This window comes from Manis pentadactyla, chromosome 1 (genome assembly GCF_030020395.1).
Source record: "Manis pentadactyla isolate mManPen7 chromosome 1, mManPen7.hap1, whole genome shotgun sequence".
NCBI lineage: Eukaryota > Metazoa > Chordata > Mammalia > Pholidota > Manidae > Manis > Manis pentadactyla.
Genome location: NC_080019.1, coordinates 163,640,519 through 163,661,129, shown reverse-complemented (window position 1 = coordinate 163,661,129; position 20,611 = coordinate 163,640,519).

Here is a 20,611-nt window from a genome sequence, read left to right as displayed (position 1 = left end):
CACTGGAGAAGCATCCCAGAAGAAAGGGCTTCCCTGTGGTTTCTGGGTGCTGCAAGGTGGCTGGGCTGTGGGGCTGGGAGGTCACCCAGTGGAGCTCTGCTACAGCCACAGAAGACAGTGCCTGGGTCCAGGGACCTTGAAGTTTTAGCTGAGACCCGTGGATGATAACCTCCCCACAGCTCTCACCAACTTTTTCTTCAAAAGTTGTTAGGCCACAGATTTGTTAGCTCCATTCTACCTTGAAGACCCCCAAGCATACCTAAAGTATAAATCTGTTGGAAGGAAATATGAACATTCAAGTTCACTTATAAAGTTTATCCTTAAGTTCAAATGAGTCAAATTTCTAGTCCCAAACATTTTCAGTTTGTACATTTCGTGTCTATAATCTGAAATTTAGATAACCCCTGGATCAAAATACATTAAGTCTGCAGACTTTGTAGAGTGCTGTAACTGGGTTACAGCTGGAATTTACACAATCATCTTGTGTTTATTTCTGAGCTTTCCCAATGCATCAGTAACAAAAGTACCTGTTTGTTAGGTTTTATTTAATCATGTTTTAATACATATCTTATTCTAAAACATTTTCAGAGTATGTATGTATATACATCAATGTAGACCAATACAATTTAATTTCCTTAAATGAATCATTTCAAATTATTTCAAGTTATTTTCTACCATTATATAGACCCTGTCATAAAAATTTTGCCATGATTATAACCATAATTTTAAATTAAAAATGCTAGTCAGCTGAGAGAACATGATAAGATTCTTTCCCAAAACCTTCTTCTCTAAAATTTAAGGTATAGTGGGGTTTGTTATCTTCCTCTCCAGTAATTTTTAGTACTGTCCTGTGGCAGTGGGAAGAACATGATGTCTGTTAACTATTAATGATTATGCATCTGATTATTTACCTCTAAGATATCAATCATAAGCCAGGGACCAGAATTAAATAGATTTTTATTTTTAGACCCTTGTGTGATCTATGACATGTCTGCTGGTTAAAAGGCAGTAATGAAGGCTATTTAGACCACATTACTTTAGCAAACAGGGTTAGCACTCCGTAAATCCAACGTTTTACCTTATTTACACCATTCACATGTGCAACCTTTATTTTGTTCATCTCCTTGGAGTCTAATTTAATTTACTGAAGAGTGTGCATTGCTCACTCAACCTTAACATGAACTTGATTCAACTGTAAGTATTGTAAGCTAATTGTACTGTGTTGGATTTGAAGCTGGTAATGATGTATAGTGACAGGTTTAACAAATTTTTGATTACCACATTCAATTACTTTTGGTACATTCCACTTATCAACAAGCCAAACACTTAATTCATTTAAGGTTTTGACAAAGAATATGGGTGAGATGATTCATTAGGGAGACTCCCAGGACAGGTCTTGCACTCTAGATTATAGAACAACTTCCTCTGTAGCTTTGCAGGTTGATTTTAAAATCTAGCCATGTTAAAGAATATATAATGCTTATTTGCCATGTGCTCCTATCTAGAAACAAATTATGCAACACACTGGGATTTGCATTAATGTGTATGTCAGCAAATTAATACTTGTGACTTATGAATTCATAATAAGTAAGAATACAGTTATTTTCAGAAAGCAATGGTAAGTCAATTATAATTTATTTTATAATTGACTCATTTGTAAGTTTACATTTATCAACATTACCCAATTAAAAAAAGAATTTAAAAATAAAATGAATATACCATGTCAATTATATTTCTGTAATTCTCTGTAGATAAGGTTAACACAAAAATTTCCTTATAAAAGTCTCACTCTCTGAGGAAATAAAAAACAAAAGGATATTTAGTGAAAGATCATTTTAAATTATATCCATGGAGAAAGGCAATTTAATTTTATTCCTGTAAATCTAAAAGTTGATAATCTGTAAGAAGACTCTCAAGGTAGAAAAATAAAAGACAAAAACAAAAGCAGTGAATGGGGGCAGTTTATTTGAAAGATAACATATGTATCAAATGAGAAGTTCATCATCCTTTATAATACAAGATGTAAATATAGCCGCAGTATTAGGGTCTCGCCTTTTAACCTTCCTTTTCAAGAACAAAGTATGTGATTAATACTGGCAATCATTACTGTAATCATTTCACTGAATAATCAGATGTGGTGCTAAACCACCTCTCAGGTTTTGTGTGAGACACCTGGCTCATTACTGGAGATATATATTCCATATATATATGCGTCCAGCATGACAGAAATGAAAAGTAATGCATAATGTAGACATCTCTTTATATACATACTTGCTAAAAGGCAATTTTAAAATTAGTCCCACATTGGCTAGGGTGTAATGATTTATAAGTTACTGTGAAGTATCACTATGTTCTAGAGGAACATGTAACCAACATTATAATTAGTGATATGTTTCTGGCATAATTAGTGATGCATATTCTACAAGATCATATGCTAGTTTGTTCTCAAGTTGTCCTTCAAAGGTCCGCCCACGCCCTAGCTTAGACACTGAACCTGCTCATTTGCAAAATTGAGGCTTTTGTATCCTTCCAGAAAAAGTGTGATTTAAAACCAATGTTCTATTCTACAGATTTGTAATTCAACCTTGTAATTTAAGATCTAGTTCTGATCCAGACCTTTTGGATCTTTTTTTGAACTGCCTGATGTTGTGATTGCCCACATTTTCTTACCCCAGTGCACTCATTTCTAGCTCTGCACCCGTTGACTTTTAGTAGCTTACCTATGCCACCGTTTGACTGACCCAGGGGTACACAGTTGGCCCCCCAAGTGTCAAGGTGAGTTCAACTCTGGTGCAATTCATGCTCTATAACTCCTCGTGGGATAGGCTGCAACTATGCTTAGCTTTCTTCCCCTGCCGTGTTCTGCTTGCCTGCATACCCTTCCCCTGAAAGCGCACCTCCAACCAATCACTCTCACAAGAATCCCCATTTTTTGCTGTGCTTCTAAGGAGCCCTAGGGCACTTCAAATGAGATATATAGTTTAAGAGCTAGCCATTCAGATGGACTTGATGATGATGTATAAATAATGGTGATTTATGCATTTGACAGCAGTAATGAACAGAGTATTTCAGACATCATTTTCTATAGTCTTCTGAGAACCCAGATTCTATGAATGCTATCAATATCTTTCCTTGATGAAAGCATGAACATGTGTCCTAAGTGTTATGTGCTTCTGTACATTTAAAGTGATAATTTGGGGGACTCTGACGTAATTAACCATCTTTTGATTAGTGGAGGCTGCAGATAATAGTGAAAAAAAATTAATTAGCAATTGCAGGTCTTGAAAGTTAGTCCTCATCCTGTGATTCTTGATATGAACTTTAGACTAGGTATGTAATTTCTCTACGGTTTATGTAACTCACCAGAAAAAATAATGATAATAAGTAGCTAAAATTCACTCGGTATACACCAAGTATTGGTCATTATATAAATATTCACTCATTTAAATATTTTGACAACCATTTGGACATACTTATCTTCATCACAGAGATAAAGAAACTGAGTATCAGATTTAAATAATTTTCTCAGTATCACAAATCTTCTATGTGGCAAAGTAGTAATTCAAACCCAGATTTACTGGATTCCTCAGCCTAGGTGTTTTCTGCCGTAACTCCTTACCTCTCTATATGTTTTAAGTATCCCAAGGGCAATTAACATAATGGAGGTGTTATAGTAAGCACTGGTTGGGACAGGAGGACAGATGGGAGCAATAACTGGCTTGCTTTCATGATTCCTTATTTTCCAAACTATCTTTTGCTTTCCTGCTTAAAGAACTATTTTTTTCTTTAGCTGAGTAGTGTTTGCAGAATTTTCATCAGTACTTATACTAATTTTTTTATTGCTCTTATAACAAATTACCACAAATGTAGTGCCTAAAACAACACAAGTTTATTATTCTACAGTTTTGTAGGTTAGAAATCCAGCAGAGATTTCACTAGGCTAACGTCAGATTAGGAGGGCTGTTTTTTTCTGAGCAGGGTCTAAGAGAGAATTGGTTTCTCTGTCTTTTCTAGCTTCTATAGGCCACACACCTTCTTTGGCGGGTAGCTCCCATCCTTCAGGTCCAAAGTCAACAATACCATTCTTTTCACTCTTCTTCACATCTTTCCATAGCCAAAAGTACTCCTGTTTTCAAAGACTTATGTGATTAGATTGATAAGTACCCAGATAATGCAGAATAATCTCCCCATCTAAAGGTCCTTAACTTTAACTGCATCAGTAAGGTTCCATTTGCCATGTAAGATAACATAGGATTAGGGTATGGATATTTTTGAGAGGAAGACATTTTTCTGCACAGGAGTAAAAGTGCATTAATAATTTTCATCAATATATATATATATTTCTCAAAACAATGAAGATACCTAATTTTTAGAAGGATCTTTTTACCTCTCTAATTATGTCCTAGTGTTTTCTATTCTACCCCTATCTCTCCCTAGCAAATATTGGGAACAGCAATTATGACAGTCCCATTCTTGTTTAAAATAACAACCAGAGGAATGTTCTCTAGTCCTTCCCAGGACAAAGTCCCTTAAGAAAGCAAAGCCCAAGAGAAGAACCAGTAAAATAATGTGTGATTAGACTATTTTATTCAATAGTATCGACCATGACTAAATCAGTGGTGGCAACTTTAAGTACATTCAGTAACTGGAATACTGGAATCTCACACGTATGTAAGCTTAATGAAACTCTGTCTTGCCAATGGGTTTCAGCCCCAGGCAAGTTCGCTATGGATTCAATGTGACCAAAGAAATTGACAGCAAAACGTTCTTTGGGGTGAAAGGGTTTATTACCCAGCTTGTTCTCCCAGCAGTAGGTTGAGCACTAGTATCTCTGCCTCCGCCCAGAGCACTGGGCCGAGCTCTCTATACAGTGCAATGATAGCTTATTGCCTAAAGGTGTGGAAGCGGTAGCCTAGCAACAGGCCAGTTACATCATCAGGTGGTTTAAGTTCAATGAGGATCCTGGCCATAGGAACCCCAGCTTCCCCACACTCCACCCCTCCAGGATTCTCACCTTACAATCTACATGCTCTCAATCTTCCACAATGGTCCATGTGCGAGAAAGTTGGAGCACTGTAACCAGATTCCAGAATAGCAACAGAGAATAACAACAACTTAGAGATAATAAAAATTAAGATACAGCAAGATTTTGATACAGGTAACAAAAATTATAATAATCCTCAAGCCAAAGGTTCCTAATAACAAAATATTATAATAATCCTCAAGCCAGAGGAAGTTCCCAATCCACAAAGACTTTAGGGGTGATAAGACACAAGGTTTAAGACCCCAACATAGGCAAATCTTGTCCATCAGGTAGGATGCAGGCAAGAGCGTGGTCCTGTGATAGGCCTGTAGCAGGAAGGGGGTCCCTTCCAGGTCTAGTATACTTTTACTCCTTTTACTCCTTTCCCCATAGGGGTTACTGAAGGATCTATACATAGTGCTACTGGAGGTGCATGCACTGGCCATAATGATAAAAGAAAACTCCTCGGTAAGATGCTCCTACCCTCTGGCCATTCAGGATATACTACTGTGACCTCTGGCAGCCACTCTGCTGTTTTTCCTGGCATACACAGGAGGCCAGCTTCCAGGCCTTGTCCCCAAGGTGCCAGAAGAGCCAGCCATCATTAGTTCATGCATCGAAAAGTCCAAGGCCACGTCCACTCAATGTAGTCTGTGCAGTTGGTGCTGGCAGCAAGATGTTATTCCGGTGGCCGAACCTCAGCTTCAGTGATTCTTCCTTGGTTTGTACTTGCAGTTGTATAGGGGAGGCAGCCATATGTGTTAACATGTCTACAGACCCTTTCGGGGTCTCTCATTCAAAAGCCATAGCATGGTCCATAAGTGGACTGATCATCCCCACAGACTATTGCTATCTGACTTTAGTCCAGATTTTAACAAGCCATTGAGCCTCTCTATCATGCCTGCTGCGGTAGGATTGTATGGCACATGAAACTTCCATTTGATTCCCAGCTGACGCACCCATTATTGCAGTGTATGTCCAGTAAAATGGGTGCCCTGATCACTCTCAATTACCTGTGGTTGGCCATAGGCAGCAAAGAGGCACTCCAGGCCTCTTTTGGTCATCTGATGATCTGCACAATCAGTAGGAAAAGCAACCAGAAGTCCAGTAGCTGTGTCCACACAAGTCATAGCATACCAATATCCTTCTGACACAGGTGGAGGCCCAATATAGTCTATCTGCCACCTGATGAGGGGTATAGGCCCCTTAGCTATTGTCCCATGTTGCTGTTGAACTCAGTGTAATTCCTTTTGGAGCATATGACACACTCCTGCCGGGCTCTACTAACTTCCTCAAAGGTCAAAGGCAAGCCCCACTAACCACCTGCAGCTCAGATTCTCTTTTGCTCCACGTGCAACAAACGCTGATGTAAACATTGGGCTACATCAGAGGCAGTCTTTCCTTCTAGCCAACATACCTGGGCCAATTAATCGGCTTCATCATTTCCTGGGGATGCCAGTGGCAAATGAACTGTCACATGATATACTGTAATTATTTTAATCTGACCACAGACCCATAAGTCTTGCCACAATTCTTACCCCCAAAGGGGTCGGTGATGGTACCAGGTTGGTATATACAGGGTCACATCCCGATAGACAGCCCAGCTGTCAGTGCAGACAACTATAGGGGAGGACTCCTGGCTGATCACAAGCCACAAAGCCCACAACTCTGCCCACTGGCTACTCTTTCCCTCACCATCTTCCAACCATATTGTCTCAGTCTTAGGATGGAAAGCTACAGCCCCTCATTTTGGGGGCTGCCCATGACAGCAGCCATCTGTGTACCATGCATCTTCAGATATAGGGGCTCTTCCTTCCTGATAGGGACTCTCTGCTACCAGTGGTTTAAAAGCAAGTTATTCCTGCTTTTCACTAGTATATGTCACCAGCCCCAATAAGCGTTAGAGTTCTTCACTCAAGGGGCTACTAGAGAGGGCACTATGCTGCTTTAGGTAAGCACCCCACTTGGCCAGTGTGGGCGTTTGTGCCACACCACTTCTTGGCTTTTGGGTCCAGTCTCATACCCACCCCAAGATGGGATAGGTGGTTATTACTTTTATCAGGGCAATTACAGTGATGGGTTCTGTAGCCAGCAAGGCGTGATACGTGGCAGCCAGTTGTTTTTCTATCAAAGTGTATCGTACCTCTGCCCCTTTCCAGAGTTGTGACCAGAATTGAATATGTTGGCGAGTTTGTTCAAGTGGCTGCAAGAGACACCATCCATAACCATCTTCAGTCACATGAATATCCAGCTTGCAGGGCCTTGATGGGTCTATCACACTCAAGGCCTCCATGGCCTTGACTGCCTGTTTTGCTGTAGTAAAGGCAGATGTACATGTCTCATCCCAGTCCCACCTGATGCCCTTTTGTACCAACCGGTATAAGGGCTTCAGAATTTGTGCCAAGTGCATGACAGATATTCTCCAGTAGCCTTGAAGACCCAAAAACTCCTGTAACAATGCTACAGTTTTAGGGATAGGAAAGGCCTAGACTTTATCAACAACTGCTTATGGTATAACTTTGGTCTTACCCGACCAGATGACCCCTGAGAATTTGACTGACAAATCAGGTCCCTGAACCTTGGTACTGTTCACAGCCCATCCTTTCTCCTGTAGATGTTGCAGCAGTCTAGGTGCTGCACCTTCTAGATCTGAAAGAGAATCAGACGTGAGCATGATATCATCAATATAATGGTACAGCTGCACCGTTCTCTCATGTAGCCAAGTCCTGGGCTACAAGTCCATGACAGATGGTGGTGCTGTGGAGGTATCCCTGTGGAAGGATGGTGAAAGTCCATTGTTGTCCTTCCCACGTGAAGTCAAACTGTTCCTGACTTTCCTGCTCAATGTCAATGGAAAAGAAGACATTAGCAAGATCTACCACATAATGGTATGTTCCTAGTTCATGGCTGAGGACATCCATCAGGTCTGCAATAGAGGGGACAGCAGCATGCATAGGGAGTATGACTTTGTTCAGTTCTCTGTAATCCACAGTCATACACCAGGAGCCATCTGGCTTTTTTACTGGCCATGCTGGGGAATTGAAAGGACCATGGGTGGGCTTTATATTACCCACCTTTTTCAGTTCCTGGAGGGTTTCTCCAGCTTCTTTATTCTCTCCAGGCATCTTGTATTGTTTGAAATTAGTCACCCGCGGAGGCACAGGCAAAGCTATGGGCGGGTGCCTAGCACGTCCCCTCAGAACTGCCTTCATCACACGTACACTCAGTCTGAACTCACCTGCAGTGGTCAGCAACCATAGTTCCTGCAGGATACCAATTCCCAAAATATACTCAAGGATGGGAGAGATATACACCATATACTCTTTTCGGGGTAGATGCCCTATTCCCAAAGGGATTTGGGCTTGTTTCACTCTGATAGCCTTGCCCCCATATGCATCTATGATAGTGGGGGTCCTGGAGAACCGCTCAAGGTTACCATGAACATTCAGCCTCTGTGTCCACCAGAGCCAGGACACATTGTATGTTCACTGGGGACCAATGGATAGCTATTTCAACCTGCAGCCTCCAGTCCCCCCCGGTCCCTCAGGGCAGGTATCTCTACCCTCCCTGCAGTCAAACCATGTTCCCCAATCATCTTCCTGTGTGGGTTCGAGTGAGGTTGGCTCGCTCCCCAGCAGAAAGTCTTGCAAACACACAGGCCGGACTCTTGGCTCTGTCTCTGACCTCTGCCTCTTTGGTCTTAATGGCTGGAACTGCTGCTCTGGTTTCAGTTGTTACCATAGCTGCAGTAAGATCCTATTTGACTTCCCATTTAATTTCCTTCTGTTTGATCCTGTCCTTATTGAATCAACCCACATCTGGATCCTTGTAACCTTCATGGGGTCCTTTAAATTCTTCTTGTAAGTAGCAGACCTTATTTATTTCCATGTTCTCATTGCTTCAGCCTCTCCTAAGTCAGCTACTGTATGTGTAACCTTGCTTATGGTATGCCCTAAGTGAGGGGCAAGAATGGCCACAAGAGACCCAAAGAGCAATGTGGGAGGCATTTGAAGCACAATATTTCTCATCCCTGTAGTGAAAGGTTCCTCATCTGGGCCATGATTCTCTGATCTATAGATGGCATTTCTTATGCCTAGCTCCCTTAACACCTGTTGGAGCTCAGCATATGTCTGTTATCTGGCAGGAGAGGATGGCCCTGATTGGGCCACACAGCACAGAGTGCAGCCATAAGCCAGTCGAGGAGGGAGTGATTTCCTGAGGTCTGATGTGCATTTTGTAATCGCTGCCACAAGGCAGGCTGAACCATCAGGGAAACCAGCTTTCCCATCTATGATCCAGACAGAACAATTCAATCCACTCCTAAGTCCCACAGACACAGGAGCCAAGCTGCTATTGACTCCTAGGGCTTCTGCCTAAACTGGGAGCCCAAATCCACTGCTCAGCCTGAGTATAGGGACAGAGCATAGAGTGCTCCATGACCTGGGGAAGGGGCTGCTCCTCTCCTTGGGGAACTTTCAGCTGCTGGGTCTTTATTTTTTTTACAGCCATTGGGTGTGCTTTCAATAGAGGAGGGGTCAGCACTCCCGGCACCACCCCTTCATCCTTCCCCAGCTCCTCCATTTCCAGGACTGATGGCATCTTTCTCTCCACTCCCTGGAGTGTCTCCTCTGCTACATCCTTTGCCTTTTCTTCAGTGCCTCGCAGCAATGCAAGCTCAGTCTTCAGCATCTCTCTTACCTTCACCTCAATGCTTTGCAGCTGGTGTTCTCATGCCACCTCCACCTGTGCTTCTCTCAGGAGTTCTTTATCCTTTATGGCCTTTTTCTCCTTCAGAGCACCTGGCAGTGCTGCCATCTCATTCTGTAAGGAATCTTTTACCTCTTCAATGACACCTCATTGCTTGCGTTCTCGTGCTGCCTACTCTCACATCAATGCCATTTCTGTCTTCAGGGAATCCACAGCCATTTGCAGTTTGTGTTCTCGTGCCGCCATTTCTTGGGTCTTTTTCAGGAGTGTATCCTTCTCTTCTGTTGACATTTTTAATACTGTGAGAAGCAGCCAACCCATAGTCCCTGCTACCTCACAGGAACTCTGTGTCTCAAAAGACCTACTTACTATACCAAGGGCCACCCCTACTGCCTTAGGTATCACCTCCACTTGCCTCCAGTTCTGGGGTGGGGCCCAGCCCTCGAGGAAGCAAGCCACCTCAGACCACACACCTATTGGAGGACAGTCCACTGTCTCCCCATTCACAGGGGCAGCCCGCTTAAGCACCCCTCCCATATAGGGCAGCCTGTCTTTTTCCTTGGTCAACAATGAACCCTGCCAACTTTGCCAATTGTTCTGCCAATGGCTTTCAGCCCCAGGCAAGTTTGCTATGGATTAATTGTGACCAAAGAAATGGGAGTAGAACATTCTTGGGATGAAAGGGTTTATTACCCAGCTTGTTCTCATAGCGGTAAGTTGAGCACTAGCATCTTTGCCTCTGCCCAGAGCACTGGGCCAAGCTCTCTATATAGTGCAATAATATTTTATTGTCTATGGGTGTGGAAGCAGTAGCCTAGCAACAGGCCAGTTACATCATCAAGTGGTTTAAGTTCACTGAGGATCCTGGCCATAGGAATCCTAACTTCCCCACACTGGCTTTAAGTTAATCAAAAGGAAATTGTCTTGGGAGGAACTAACCTAATCTTTTATAAGGATTAAGAAGTCAGAAATAGAAGAAGTAAGGAAGAGTGGCTGCAGCAGATATGGTCCTGTTGGCTTTGAAGAAACAATCACTGTGTTTTGGAATGGCAAGTTAGCAGGAAATGAGGGCCTCAGTCTCCCAGCTATAAGAAATTGAATTATGCCAACAAGAGGTGAATTTAGGAGATCCTGAGCCCCAGATAAGCCTGCAACCCCAACTAATACCTTGACTTCCTCTGGGGAGACCCTGAGCAAAGGACCCAGCTCATGTATCCAGGCTACTGCCACACGGAACCTGGGAGATAATATATTTGTATTGTTTTAAGCCACTAAGTTTGTGGTAATTTATTATATAGCAATAAAAACCTAATATAATAGCTAATATTAATTTAGTTTTTTATGTGCCCGGCTCTGTGCAGTTGATGTTATTATACAGATAATTTTATTTAATACTCACAACAGCCCTAAGAAGTAAGATCTTGTGGGAAAAATGGAAGTCCTATGGCTAAGCTCTTCACCTGTACCTAAACTACTTGGTGATGTACCTGGCCTACTGCTAGGCTACTGCTTCCACACCCTTTGGCAATGAGCTATTATTGACTGAGTCACTGTATTAAGAGCCCCACCCAGTGCTCTGGGCAGAGGCTGAGAGGGAGGTGGATTACCCATCTACAGACTGCTGGATGCACACATGATCCTAGTGCTCAACCTACTGCTGTGAGAATAAAGCCAGGTGTAAATCCTTTTATGCCAAGAATGTTCCATTGTTATTGCTTAGTCTCACGGAATCCATAGTGAACTTGCCTAAGGCTGAAACCCTCAGGTGAGATAATCTATTACTTTAAAATTTTTACAGGTGAGAAAGTTAAGCCTTCGAGATTAAAACACTTGGGGCAGGTCACAGAGCTGGTAGATGAAGGAACTGGGATTTGAACTTGAGCTGTAGTCACTTTGCTAGGCTATGTTCTTTTATGTGAAACATTCCATAGAATAATGCACGTCAATTTTGTTCTGATTACCACCTGTTCAAATGCTGTCTTTCTCTCATGCATATCCAACCAAATGTGACAAATACTAAAGAATAAATAGCCTTTGATGAAGTCCATTTTTTTCTAGATAATTTCATAAAAAGACCATTACATGAATACTTGACCAATTATAGAAGAACATTTTCTGAAAATAAATCCTTTTTAAAAAGTTACTTAATTGCTATTTTACTTAGAAGAAGACTAATCTATTTCCATCTATCAGGTAGTAATAAGAAGTCATTATCTTGTACTCTATTTTAATTAACATCAATCCTGATTAGAATAAATTAGGCTCTTTGTCTTTTTCTATGGTTGTGATTCTTCTGGTACAGGAGCTGTTCAATTATACGTTATCATGTATTATCACTTATAAAAGGCAACAGTAAATTATATTACTATATTTCAAATTTTACTTTTAAGCATATTTCAGTGTTAAAATGCAAGGCCTTTTAATTTCCTTTAAATATACGTGTCTTGCCTGAGGGTTTTGGCTCTGGGCAAGTTCACTATGGTTTTGGAGAGAACAAGAAACAACAATGGAACACTCTTGGGGTAAAAGGATTTACATCTGGCTTTATTCTCATGGTTGTAGGTTGAGCACTAGAATCACATCTGTACCCAGCAGTCTGCGGTCTGTAATCCACCTCCACCTCTGCCTCCCCACAGAGCACTGAGCAGAGATATTTATATATAGTAACTCAGTCAATAATAGCTCATTGCCAATGGGTATGGGAGCATTAGCCTAGCAGTAGGCAATTACATCATCAAGTAGTTTAGGGTCAGGTGAGGATCCTGGCCATAGGAACTTTCATTTTCCCCACAGTGGGAATGTGATGTCCTATAATTTTTTTCATATCAAAAACAAAATACACAAAATTTAATAAAGCTTGGGATTTTAATAGTTCATATATACCATAATATGTATTGAGCACAATAGTAAAAATATCAGGGGTGCTAATTGTTACAAAGGTTGGGAATGGGGCAGGGTTGTAGTGAAGGACACAATTATTCTGAGTAGGATATGGCATATAAATTTGAAAATTCAAATTGAAAGTTTGGCATATCCATATGGAAACTATGGCTGTTGTTTAAAACATTATTGTCCATTCTTTTTAGGGTTTTATTCATGCACTGAGATAGCCACTATTTTGTTTGTTTTATTATTCAAAATGATCCCTTCCCCATGATCACTGAAAAATAAAATGATGTAAATAGAGCTTTATCATTTCTTTTGATGGGATGAAAGTGGGTATACAGATCCTGCATTACCTAAATAATTGGCATTGAGATGGAAATAATTATTGGCTGCCATTCAGATAAAGAAGGATAAGAACAAGTAAACATCATGCCCCTCTAGCCCTATCATAGAAGTATGATTTCCTGAGTTAGGGTTGAGCCAGCTATCTATCAATTTGAACAAATATCAGAAATTGCATTATATCTAACCTTTCTTTGAAAAGAAAAACTTTATTGCATAGTCATACCTAGAAAATTCTTTTGAGATCAGAACTCCTAGAGTGGAAGGAATTTCCAGACCTGTTCCAGCAGATGTCAGGATGAAAACAAAGAGTGCATTCAGTGCTGCCCTGGCAGCATTTATAAATTGCTCTTGTCAGCATGACTGAAGCTTTCTTCCTATACTTCCTTTGCTTTCACATTGTCATCAGTTCAGCAACTCTGCAGTGACTTACCACTCCAAGCCTACCACATTCCTTTTTTTTCACTGCAGAACTTTACCTGAAATTATTTTTCTCTAAGTATTTTAGGTTTTGCTCTTTTCTGTGACATTTATTTGGTATTTTTAAGGTTAACCATTCATGTTTGAAACATAAATGAAAATAGAGCAGACTTCATCTTTCTTGAGCTAGCAATGTTACAGATCATAGACTTTGCCCTGGGGAAACCACGTTTTTTATTTGCAACTAAAATGATTTTTATTGGAATCATTTCCAGTATTGGATGTAGCCACCTGACAAAAAACTTACTGTTTGGGAATAGCAGCATTAAAGATAATGTAATCTTTAATATTGTCTCTTCTGCTTTAATTTAAGAGATGATTTAGAAATAAAATCAGGCAGGAGCAGAGAAGAATGCCTTTGTGGATATCACAATTTTTTACTAACAAACTCTTAATTCTTCTATTAACATAGAGTAGAATAAAATATCAGAGCTATTGTAGGAATTAGAGTATCAAGAGTGAAATAGACCACATACTTGAAAACAAGACTTACAATACAGTAAAAAACTTGAATCACTAATTTGTTATCCTTGATTAAATAATTAAGCATATTATTCATTTGGAATTTGGAAATTCAGTTCTCTTAGATAAAACCAGGATTTGCTGAGCACATGCTTTGTACTTTGTCAACTGTGTGATTATGGTTCACATGGGCAAAATCAGTTATATATGACACACATATTGAATATTATCTGGATAATTTATTGGAAGTAATTACAGGAGACCCAACAGAAAATTTCACTTGTGTAATGGTCTCTAAGCAAGTGAGACTAGTTCCCACAGCCTTGTGAGATGCCTCTGAGCCTAGCACAGTGTCTCACACAGCATGAAGTACATACTTATTTGATTGAAATAGGCTTATTTAAAAGAACAGGGACTTTTTTTCTCAGCCTTTGTAAATCTGGCACCTAATATGACTTCTGAGACATTAATTAATAATAAATGCCAACTGAGTATTTGTTTCCAAATAAATAAAATTGGCTGTGTCTTCTGAATTCTGTTTTAATTTTGAGCACAATGTGTTATTTTTGGCCTTATTTTGAGTCTTCCTAAAGTTACAATGTGTGTTGGGGAAAAAAAAATGTCCAGGTGGCAGGAATTTGAAGACGTGTTAATCTTAGAAGGAGACTGCTAATGAAGAAATCTTTATGGGTTCATAAATCAGTGTTTTATAGAACTGTTTGAACACCATCTGCATATGAATCACTTGCACTGCTGGCCCACTCTGGGACTGTTGAATCAGAATATCTGGAGGTAGGGCTAAGCACCAGTAGTTTTTCAAATCACCAGTGAAATTTTTGTAGCTGAGGCTTGCTACTCTAGGGTGGTTTGTAGATAAGCAGTATCTACAACACCTGGGAGCTTGTTGCAAATGTCCAAGTCTCCGGCTGTACCCCAGTGCTGCTGCATCAGAATCTGCATTTTAATAATGTCTGCAGAGAATTTAAATGTTCTTGAGAATTTGGGAATCACTAAGCTAAAGTTTCCAAATATCTCCACCATTTTAAATTATGAATGGACTCACATGCTTAAGATCCATTTTTCAGTTGCTACTATCAGAATTCACTCCCACTCTGTTTCCTGCTGTACCTGGGGGGAAGAATTACTTATTTTTCAACCCTGTTCCCATGAGCGTATGAGATTATGCTATAATTGTCTTTCTCCCTAGATTGTGGCTTCCAGTTGACAATAACGGTATCTTTTCATCTTTTACCTCTAACATCCAATGCGTATGCAGATAAGTACTTCATAAATATTGAATGAATAAAGAGGAACTACTGGTAGACTGGGGGAGGAACGTATTTCCAAAAAGAGAAAAGTAAGACTTTTTGTTAAGTTAACGACGGCAATTCTGATTTTTATCTCATCCCCTGTTGATGCCTAAATTGGTTATAAAGGGAAAGTAACATCTATATTTGTGAACTTTATGACAAAATGGTCTAGCTGCATCACTAACCATCAAGTTTCCCAGGCTCAGGCATCACAAATTAGCTCCAACTGATTTCCAACCTTTTCTCACAGGGCCAACTCATCATTACATATAGCTAGTAGTTCTTGTTTTTCTATGCTTCTCAGTCACCATCCTCAATTCCCCATTTCAATAGTCATAATTCTACTGTCCTAGTAACCACGAACATGTGGGAGGAAGAGCCCAGGTCTGGAAGGCCGTAGGCTAAAAGAAGCGAGACAGTGAAGCTTGTTGTTTAGAGGCCACTTTTCATTTTTAGCCTCAAGGCCATGTTCCAGATAACTTACCCCAAATCTGAGCTTTGGGTGATTGGTTTGATGTATGTTATTTTACAATATATCAATCCATCCTTCTTTGCTCTTATTTTATCTTACATATATATCATCCCAGATAAGCTATACCTTTCTAAAGATCAAATACAATCAGTTCTCATTTTTCACAATATTTACCATAAAGTTCTATAAAGTCACTGAAAATACTGAATTAAGGGATACTGAACAACTACTCTAGGGGAAATGCAGGCTTAGGTTCCTGGGAATATTTGTTCAGAACATTTTCATCAGCTAATCAATTAATAACCTTGTTTTATATGTCTTCTTTCTGTTTAAAGATACTTTATTTAATGCATATTGTTGATTCATTAAGATTGATTTCAAGGCCAGTTGCGCTATAACTCATGACTAAATGAAGCTTATCCAACACAGGGGCTTTTCTATAAAGCCCATCGCGGCCTTCTTGCACTTAGGAACACTAGACAGCACTTCAGCACCACACTCAGGGGCCATCATAAACAGCAAAATCACCAAGAAAAAGCACAAAAAATGTGCTAGTAGACCCCTAGAAGTACACTTGTTACACTGTGAGACCTGAAATAAGAAGGCAGAGGTTGCCTTCAGCTGGGAATGTGCCTGTCAGGTGGCTCAATTTTCTTGCTCCTTTGCATATGTTGAGGGATGAGCACAAAAGCGGTAAAATGATTTGGTGGTTACAAACAAATTTTAGCAAGTAGGCTAACTGAAAACAGAGTTTACAAATAATGTGAGTCAACTATACTGGGTTTCGATGTTCAAGGACCTTCCTTAGTGTTCAATATTATCTGTACACAGGGACACATATTGAATTAACGAAGTAAGTCTACCTTTTTCATGTGATCAAGTCTGTGATTACCAAGTCAGGATTAGATGATACAAATTTATATATGTAAATATAAAGCATTATATAAAACCACGAAAAATATGAGGCCATGCTCCAGGTAAATATAACCAAAATTTGTTGGGCTCTAAATTTGTGCTAGGCATTCTGCTGAGAACTTCACATATACAGTCTCCTGTACAGAGGCTCAGGGTGATAAAGTCATATTTCAGGTTTATACCTCTAGTAACTGTCATTTATTTTCTTGGCTAGAATAAATTAAATTGTATTGCTTCTTTGTTTAAAATTACAGCTTACATTTTTCACCAGGATATTAGCATATATCAGTGATGATGAGAGCACTGGTTTAATTTATACATACATATATATATATGAGAGAGACTGAGAGTTTTGTTTGGTTTATAAAGTCATGTTACTCAGTCATTGGTTTTGTGTCTATTTTTCATTATATTTTTATATCTGTGAAATCCATATCTGCTCTATAATTTCTGAAATATAATTAGTTAATATATGTCTTCATATGCACAAATTATTTAATACTGTTTGCATGTTTTTCTAGTACATAAAGCAATTTTGTGCTTTTAAACAATTGCATAACTGTTAAAGATAACAATGAGGTTGATAATTGCAATCATTGTTTCTTCCCTCTGTGCTTTCACAAATCAGCCTCCAGACCCAATTTAGTTCAAAGCATTCTCCTCTGCTTTCATCATTCCCAATTCTCTCTCTTCTCCTCTTCCCCTACCTCTCTGTCCTTGTCTCTCCACACACACACACACACACACACATACACACACACACACACTTAGGTTTGACTTGTCAATTTGAGACCTTTGAATTAGGAAATCCTATTTATAGCAGGTCACGGAGATATGGTGTTCTTCTCATTTCAGCCCCTTATGACCACTGGGTGCCTCCCTACACTATAACAAAATATGACAGAGTTTAGCATTATTTGTAGCCTTGGTTTTGGCAAAGCCCAAGATTTGAACTCCATAAAAGTTGCAGGTCAGGATAAACGTGGAGAGTAGCTATGAACAAAGAATAAGACTAGGAACTGATTTGAAAAATTAGTGATTTGTCTTACTTCCATGCTATATGTGGAGTCCTCTTCTATGCCTATAAAGCCTTAGTTTTCTCTGGCATCTGCCATCATGTTTTACCCCATCATGTTAATTCATCTTGCTATAAAAGTTATAAAATGCAGGAAGCTTAAATAAGTCTGGAAAGTGCTACTCATCACTTTTTTTCATGAAACACAGAATATATTTATAGTATTGGCTCCACGCAAATCAAATTTATGTGAAATATTATTGCATTGAAAGGGTATAATGTGCATTTTTTGCATGGAACTAATGTGAATTTTTTGCACGGTACTTTGTTTTACATGGAAACAAAGACAAATAAAATGACAATAGTCTCTAATCTCAACTTGTTAAATGATCTATGTTATCACATTTACACTTTTATGAGTTAAAAAGTCATGTTTTTGATCCTAATTATTTGTACTATAAGTTCCAGTGTTTCAATATCTATATTCTACTAATTTTCAAAAACTTTCTATTTATTAATTAGCACACAGTAGGGTAAATGGATGTCACTGTATCGATAAATAATACATTTTCCCAGGGACAGTGGTATAGGCATAACCTCTGGGTTCTACATCCTGAGTTCAAATCCTGCTCCTCTCCTAAATTAGTGACTCTGGCCAAGATACAATGGTCACTGCCAAACATTTAGGGAGCTATAAAGAGATCTAAGACCTAACATCCCCAGGAAGCTTTCAGGCAAGACCATTGATCAATAGATACTGGGAAAGTGAAAGGCTAAACTTCCATTCCTCCCAGAGCATTACTTATGCAGGTTGGAATAGGCCATACTATGGGACATATAATTTCTTTTTTTTAAATTAAGGAGAATGACTTAACTGCCTAAGCACTTAGAATTACTAGATTTAGTTTAGAATTTGTAATTATTGCAAAGTGAAACACCTCAGAGTGGGAGCAGAGAACAAACACTCAGAAAAGAAAAGAAGATGCCGCTATGTAACCAAGCACAGTTTCTTTGTCTTCAGCTATCAGTAGGGCCAGAAAGTGTGCAATTTTAAGGTGGAAGGCACTTCAGAGTCATCAAAGTCAACGTTACTTTGTAGAGTCAAGCAAGTGGAGGTCACAGCAGATGACTGTTTGCTACACTGGGTACTCAGTATATGTTGTTTGAATGAAGAATGAAGCCTAGAAATTTGAGTATCTTGACTAATATTCACAAACCCAAAATCAACATTAACCTGGTGTATAAAGTCACTATTTAAACCCTTGCCTGTGTTGCTTCTTAGTAGTCTATCAATGTGAATGATACCAGAAGAGATTGTTTTAGGTACAGATCAAGGTAATGACCAAAATTTATGATAAACAAATTAGGAATTTTTAAATCATTGAATTAATTTACAGGGATAGTAAGAACTTGGTGGTTTTGAAGTTCCCCCATTTTTTTACTCTCTGCTGTCCCCTTCCTTCTGCATTCCTGTGGGTAAAATTTATATGAAACTTATGCTATTCTAATATGAGAAAGAGTAGCATAAAGTGCATTCTGGTTAATCCACAGATAAGCCAGAACAACCCAGGATCTGAGCAGTTGTACTTCAGGAGACCACCCAAAAGACACGGATCAGACTGTCCCCAAAGATTTAGAAATAGGGAAAAAATGGCCACTCTGTTTGCTCCAGGATTGTAACTATTAGAAGTGAAAGGGTGAGCCTCCTGAGTCCCCATCCATTATGGAATGAAGATGATTAGCTTTCTGGCTTGCTAAATAAAATTGTACTCGGAGTAGAATCAAAAACTTCCCTAAAGGTCAGACATGCTTATTTATTGCTTCTTCCTTGTCTATAAGCCAGAACATTCTGTCACTGTTGTAATACAAGCCAACAAGAGCCAAATAAATCTTTGATTCTCTTGGCTCACTGTGCCATCAAACACAAGCCATTGTAAAGTCATGAAAATTATTGGAGAAGGGTGTGGAGAAATTGGTTGGTTCAGAAAAGACCAACCACGGTGATTAAAGGGATGACAAATATCTGTCTTGAAAACTCTAAAGAAGCTGGTGTTATTTAGTTGAAAGAAGAGGAGGCTGGATGGTGACTTAATAACTGTCTTCAAATTTCAAGAGGATTACCACTGTTTTATCCATCTCTACAGAGTTTGAACTACCAAGGAATTATTCTTAAATTGTCCTATAACCAGCATATTTGACTTAAATTATAATTTCTTTTTTCATTTAAAAAGTCTGCACTTGTACTGGGGATTCCTCCATTTGAAAGAATAAGTGGTGGGAAGAGGTAATCAAATAAATATTGTTTTGCTGCTGCTTACATTTGAGGGATAGTAATTTTTTTGACATTTTTTTTTGATAGAATTTTGACAAGTTCATGCCATTTATCAAGCTCAAATACCTATGAATTAAACTCTTCTGTTTCTTGGCTCCAGCTATGCTGTGAGTTCTTATTGCCAAGCCTCCATAGAAATGACAAAAATGAAGAAATAAACATATTAGAAGTTAAATTACATTCCTTGTCATTTTATAAAGTGAAATAATAAGACTAGGAAGCATTATCCTGTGTATTTCTGGATAAAGATTAATTTATAGGACGCTGAAGTTGTTTTGAATCAATCAGTGAGCATTTACTAAGTGCAAAATATTATTTAGTGCTAGATATTTGGGTGAAAGAGAAAAAAAAAAGGAGGGAGAAAAATGACCTCAGAGCTCAAGGTGCTAATAATCTGGTGGTAAAGATAATTGAATGAATCAAAGGCTGTGAGCAGTAGCTAATAACATACATGTGCACTGCCTCAAGGAAAGCACAACTCCTGGGTGAGCCAGAACACAGAGCTTGAATCAAAATAGAAGCGATCCTTGGCTGCTAACTAGTGCTCCACATTCCCATAGCTCAGTTCCTTGCAGTGCCCCAGGCTGACTACATTTCCACCAGCCTATTCTTTCTCTCTTCTTGTCTGGTTTTAATTTTTTTTTGTTCTTTATGTCTGAGCTCCTTC